This window comes from Dendrobates tinctorius, unplaced genomic scaffold (assembly GCF_039654945.1).
Source record: "Dendrobates tinctorius isolate UK_male_01 unplaced genomic scaffold, ASM3965494v1 ptg000243l, whole genome shotgun sequence".
NCBI classification, from domain to species: domain Eukaryota; kingdom Metazoa; phylum Chordata; class Amphibia; order Anura; family Dendrobatidae; genus Dendrobates; species Dendrobates tinctorius.
Window position 1 is genome coordinate 15,741,057 of NW_027361910.1, and position 7,137 is coordinate 15,748,193.

Genomic DNA, 7,137 nt, shown 5'->3' on the forward strand with positions numbered 1-7,137 from the left:
AACCCAGGAACAAGTGTGGATTGTACAGATGCCACTTCTGAGCAGCAACTGGCAGGGTTGGAGGCCGGGGGAAATACTAGAGACAGTGGAGCCAGAGGCATAAGTGGAGCACGGTTACAATCAGTAGTAGTGTACAACCGATATAAAACTTGCTTCAAGTAGGCCTCAGCCTGCTCCATGATTGATCCTGGGCTTCAACACAGCCAGTTGTTGCTCGGAAGTGCAGTCTGCACAGAGAAAAACACATGCTCCAGTGTTAGTGGGGTTAAGTAACGCCAGCTGCTCCCCTGCTGTGTGGACGACAGAATCTCCTGCTGCCTCCAAAATCACACTACATCTTACTTTCTACTCGCTCCAAGTATGCCTCAGCCTGCTGCATGATTGACCCTGGGCTCCAACATCGCCAGTTGCTGCTCAGAAGTGTCTTTGGCACGGGTACTCCCTCCTGCCCAGCATGGTTCCAGCACGCCTGCTGTTTCCGGGTAGTGTCAACGTCACTTTGCCACCAATACATAGTCCTGTCATGCTGCGGTCGGGTTAGCCGAGTCTATGGTGCCTGCAGTTTAGGTGCTTCCTATATGGGCTGCGGGTTCTGGTAATAAAGGCTGGTTCCGTAATGCCAAAAGGACAAGCACCCCCTGTAGGACTGTGGGTTTCGGTAACTGCGGCCAGCTCACGGCCTTGCAACGTTTTTTTTCAGGGGTAGCTTCTGCTACCCATCCGAGTTCCAGCACCGTCAGCTGGTTCTTGGCAGTGCTTTTGGCCTAGGTGCCTCCTTCTCGGTATCCGAGTTCCATCAACGTCTGCTGGTCCTTGGTAGTGCTTTGTAGCACAGGTGCCTCCTGCTTAGTAACCGTGTTCCAGCACTGTCAGCTGGTCCACGGTTGTGCCATTGGCTCTTGTTCCTTCTGCTGCCACTCTGGGTACCAGCACTGTCAGCTGGTTCTCGGTAGTTCCATTGACTCTAGTAGCTTCTGCTACCCATCCGGGTCCAAGCACCGTCAGCTGGTTCTCGGCAGTGCCTTTGGCCTAGGTGCCTCCTTCTCGGTATCAGAGTTCCATCAACGTCTGCTGGTCCTTGGTAGTGCTTTGTAGCACAGGTACCTCCTGCTTAGTAACTGTATTCCAGCACTGTCAGCTGATCCACGGTTGTGCCATTGGCTCTTGTTCCTTCTGCTGCCACTCTGGGTACCAGCACTATCAGCTGTTTCTTGGTAGTTCCATTGACTCTTGTAGCCTCGGCTACCCATCCGAGTTCCAGCACTGTCAGCTGGTTCTCGGCAGTGACTTTGGCCTAGGTGCCTCCTTCTCGTTATCCGAGTTCCAGCAACATCTGCTGGTCCATGGTAGTACTTTGTATCACAGGTACCTCCTGTTTAGTATCCGTGTTCCAGCACCGTCAGCTGGTCCACGGTTGTGCCATTGGCTCTTGTTCCTTCTGCTGCCCTTCCGGGTTCCAGTACCATCAGCTCGTTCTCGGCAGTTCCTCAGCCTTCTTGTACCTTCTGCTACTTTTCAAAGTTCATGCTTGTGGAAATGGTTTTTGGTTCTCACTCTGGATCTCCCTGACGACGACCCTGAAGACGACGACCCTGAAGACCACACCGAAGAAGACCAAAAAGATGACCCTGAAGAAGATGACCAAGGTGACAAAGAACATGAAGATAACCACCAAGATGCAGAACAACAAGAGACAGAAGACCAAGAATCAGAAGAACAAAAAGCAGAAGGACAAAAAGCAGAAGAACATTAAAGCATAAGATTAAAAATCAGAGCAAAAGATATTATCTAAATTCTAAGCAGAAGAAGACTAAGCGATGTATGGGGGTGAGTCCGTTCCTCCTCGTGGTGCCCCTGGAAAATGCCTGCTGCTGCAGGCCAAACTGAACGCGGACAAATTCTGTTGTAAATCTTTTGTGACAGGCAGAACGGAAGGTGTAATCTTCAAACTTTTATAGATAACAACTACAGGAATGCCTGTCACAAATAAGAATATGATGAAGAAGAAGAATAGGAAGAAGATGAAGAATGTAAAAAAAAAGAATAATAGGAAGAAGGTGAAGAAGAAGATGAATAAGGTGAAGAAGTTGATGAAAAGATGCTGCTGCTGAGGATGATGAAGGAGAAAGTGTTGGAGAAGTAAAAAAGAAGGTGAAGATCATGGAAGTAGTGAAACATACATATCTAACAAAATATACAAAAGGTTAACATAGTCAATATCTTTGTAACTCCGAACATCTTTAAAAAAAATTTTTATTCCTGCTATTCCATTTGATTGGGCTAAACCTCTATGCCTTTAATGTCTCCTCCACCTCCCCCAATACATTCTACTTTATTCTTAGTTGTTTTTCTTCATGTAGAATTAAACTACAAGGAAAGAAAGGGTTTTTTTAATTCCGATATTTCTGTTCCATTGACTTGAATGGGATTTCCGGGATCAGAATCGGCGATACCCGATACTTTTTTCATATCGGCCGATCCAATCCGATCCGATATTTTTCAATATCGGGTGGTATCGCTCAACACTAATTTTTAATTTATTTGTTTGATTTCAGTATGATTTATCATTATCTCTCCTCATTCTCCACCACTAGATGACCAGAGTTAACGTGTTCTATGCTGCTACAGCCAGTTTAATTTTTGGAAAGGGTGCCTATGATCCCCATAAAAGAATGTTAAAAAATGTACCCCCATGGGGAGTTGTTTGTCAGCCCATACACTTAGTGTATTGGCATCACAAGTCTAGGAGATCCGCTCCTTTTTATTGGGCAAATTTTTTTAGGAGGCGCTCCTCCATGTTTCTTCCAAGGGGGGATTGGGGTGCGTGCAATTTTGGGTCAAGGCGGCCCTTGCATTCAATGCATAAGGAAACTGTATGGCAGGACTAACTGAAGACTGTGAAGTAGGTTTTCATGTGGCCTTCCAGTATCTGGGTTCAAATGCATATTGGGGTGCATATGACTTGATAGCAGGACAGGCCTTGCATTCAATGCAACATTTTTTCAGGAGGCCCTCCTGTAACTCTCATGAAAGGGGTATTGGGGTGCGTTGTAATTCTTGACAGCCCAGCCACTCACTGCATAGGCAATAACAGTGTTACGGGCTGGCGGAATGCACCAAACAATATAATGATAGTAGGTGCGTTCGCAGCCCGGGGTCCACCATGCAGAGGTGGAAAACTGCTGCTTAGTAATGGCAGACATATATAGTGGTATGCAAAGGTCATACGTGGGTTAACATCACCCGGTGTAAACAGGAGCGGTCTCTGTAACGTCACAGAGCCGCAGTACCGCGAAACTTAAATGCCGGAGTCTGTTAGCACTCACAGAGCTTGGCAAGGGGGAGCTCAGAATGTAGTCACAGAACTCTGCCTCAAGGACATGGGGTCAGAGTCCCTCTAGACCTCCTGAGCACGCGGTGTCGCACCTGCAGATGCCACTATAGACGCTGACTATGGAGTGTCGCTCACGTGCACCGTGGTGTGCTGAGCCACAGGTGGACACTGATGCCTGTCTCAGACTCTGTCCTACCTATGCCTGGGCACTTAACAGGCTAGGCTGCACAACACATGTGTACCAAGGGTAAGGGTTTCTTAATGAGTCATTCACTAGAGACATTCACACATGCATACAACACTCACTCCTCATAGTCTGATAGTGCAGTCTATACTAGCGCATGACTGAGTGGCCATTCGAACCTTTTACAGCTGCGTCCTTCCAGGACCTTCCTGACCTTTCTGATGGTCCAATCCGAGCTGGAGAAGGACCTGAGCATGTGACCTTCGATCTCCAATGAGAGATCGTCCCACGGGCATGCTCAGTGGACCGAAAGGAGGACTTAGTCCCTGGAGTAGCTCGCTGCTAACCAGCCTGCATTGCTATAGCTGGGCCAGAGGTGGCAGCAGCAACTAAACCTACAGAGCTGGTCTGAGCAGAGCGCCTGGATCAACGAGTCTGCTGAGCAGCCTCCTGTGTGGCCAGAGAGAAATGGGAGACTACCAAATGCAAGGCTTGGGATTCCTGCTGTGCAGCGACCGGAACCCGACACCTAACAAACAGCATAGGAAACCCACTGTTTAAAAATGGCCATTTAAGAATATTAATGCTGCCTGATGCCCCTCTAAAAATAGGCTTTGTGACTTTAAGAGTCCCTCCTTCAGAAATGAAACAAGATGTGTCACACACCACTTGGCCAGCTAGGGTTGTAAAATGTTACAATGTCATTTCCCAGTGAACGCATTAGTATTGGTTGAAAGCAATGTTAAAGTTGAATAACGCTGCGTGTGAACATAGCAAAAGTGGTGGAGGATAATTTTGATCTGGGGTTAATTATTTTGCCTTATATACAAGTCATTAACCTGGAAAGGATGTACCTTAATATATTTCCCAGCAAAATCCATTTTGGTTTCATTTTTGTATGTTATGACAACATTGCTTACAGCTGTGACCTAGGAGTCAGAATTGCTTCCAGGGGCGATCACCATGGTGTTCCTGCGTCATTTGAGCAGTGTTTCCATCATTTTCTGATGTTTGTAGACCTTAAATGGACCCCCAGGTGGATCGCGGTAAAAATGCTAGGGTCTCCCATAGACTTACATTGGGCTTGTTGTTCTGTCCGAGTACCCGAATATTCCAATTTGCTCGACCCGAGCAACGAGCACCCGAGCATTTTAGTGCTCGCCTATCACTAGTGTAAATGCCTCCTGTAGGTTTAAAGTTGCTCAACAGTTTATTTGCTAAGATTTGTGATAACAAAGTCAGATGAGGACAAGCTGTACAGTAATGCAACTGTTATTTTACTATTTAAGGACTTAAATCCCCTTTAAGCACTCTAATTAGCATCTGCATTTGACCTTGGTGTGACTTGTCATAGCCATGATTCTACATTTTGTAATTTTCCCTATGTTGTCAAAGTGATTGGTTTCCATTAAAGGTGAGAGAAAATGATCTTTGTAGAAAAAGACTCACAATTTGCCCCTTTAATGGACCGAATAGCAGCAATTATACCTACATCCATATGCATATCTGTTTAACATCTGTATACCATTAAAGATCCATAATTAACTACTAGAATGAACTACATCTCCTTATGTCTTCATTAAATTGACACCAATTTCCATTTATGCAAGTGTTTGTTGTTTTCCTTATGCAGGATCTTAAAGTAATTTACTATGCTTTCTCAAACTGGGTGTAAAGGTTGAAATGGGCTGTATATTTTCTTAAAATTTAACCTTGACAAACTGAGTTTATCAGATCAAAGAGATTCTAAGCTTAGCTATATATTCATTTAACTGTGCTATCTTACTGGTTCAGACCGGTCCAAACAGTGATATCAATTACTTTCTTTTATTTTTTATGCTTTTTTGTTTGTTTGTTTGTTTTGAAACAGCCAATTTTCATATATTAATTTTTCTTTGTTCCTCTTCTTTTTCAAATAGTCATGACGCTTACATTGAAATATAGGTTTATTTTTTGCGGGACAAGTTTTAATTTTGAATGACACCATTTATTTTCCCATATAGAGTAGGGCCTCATTTAGACATCAGTTTTTCTTGTATAAGTGCTAGCCGTGTTTTTCAAGCATAGCACTTGTCTATGGGGCTTTTCAGATAACAGATTCATTCCGGAGCGATACCCGAACCCGGACCCCATTCAAATTAATGTGGGCTCAAACATCTGGTGTTTCCCATGCTGTCATCTCTGTGACAGTGCGAGAAACACTGGCTCTAACTGGCGTTCCCACACTGTCTTACGGATGACAGCATGTGAGTAAGCAGCTATGACCGGCAGTAAAAAGGTTACCGCCAGTCACAGGCATAAGCTGTTGAGAGTACTACTCTCATCATCGTATGCCCAGAATCAATGATTATTATTATAATCATTGATTCTGGGTGTATGATGATGAGAGTAGTACTCTCATCAGCTTACGCCTGTGACCGGCGGTTACCTTTTTTTTAGTGATGAGAGCATTCATCAGCGGGTGCCTAAGAAAAAAATTATAAAAAAATGACATGGGGTCCCCTTTACTTTTGCTAAAAATTGCAGGCAAAACCAACAGTGGTGGGCTGCAGCCAACAGCTGTCAGCGTTATCTTGGCAGGTTATCAAAAATACAGGGGCCCCCATGCTGTTTTTTTTAAAAAATGTGGGTCGCCCTCCCAGGGCTGTGGGGTACTCGGTACCGGGCCGGTGTCAGGGGGGATGAGGTGTCACAGCAGCGGCGACCCGGTCCGTGGCCCTTGGTGCCCAATATCAATGATGGTTGTTTTTGTGGTTTAATGTAATAGTAGTTCGTGACGCCACCCGTGGTGTTTGGCAAGTAAGATGGTAAGCCAACGCTGCTTGCAGATCCACTGGGACTGATGGTGTGATGCAGCAAAGATGGTGTAGCTCCCCACAGGTGGAGCTGTAGTCCCAGGGCAGTGTAGGTGCAATGGATGAGGAGAGGCCCAGGATGGTGTTGATGCGGATACCCAGATGGAGCAGTGCTGATGCGGGAATGAATGGCGGACACCAGGGCTTGCAGTTTCAAAGCTTTACTCACAGTTCGTAGTGCACACAGGTGCCTGCTTCAGTACCGTGTCCTCCAGGAAAGAGGCCCAGCCAAACTCCAGACGAGATAGGACTCTCCCTGCCAGCACCCCGCCAACATGTGCCTTTCCTGAACGACTCCTCTATTGCGCCTTTTAGTGTGAAGAACTCGAGTACCGTGGTTCCCTGAAGTTCCTCCTGTCAGATGTTCCTAACAACTCTACTTGTATGACAGACAGCTGTAGCCTGCTTCGGGGACTCCCTTCTCCTGAATCCCGGCTCTCTATTCGTTTGCTGTTGTGTCCCAAGTCTTTGATGGGAGTAGTGCATTTACAGCCAACCACTCCACCGGTGTCTGCTGCAGAACCATAAGTGTCCATACAACCTCGGGGACCGGGCCCCGGCCTTGCGTTGAGAACCTATAGGCAGGGTTCCTAACCAACCCACTCCTCCTCTCTGTTCTCTCTCCTCTTAGTTCCGTACTTGTCTTTCTCTCTCTTATTTAAATGCAGGTTACAGTTCTACGTCTCTCCTTCTCCTTCCTTTCCTGTGCCAGCTGGCTCAGGTCACTGAGGCAGCTGCAGCACTCCTTCCTCCATCCCTTCTTC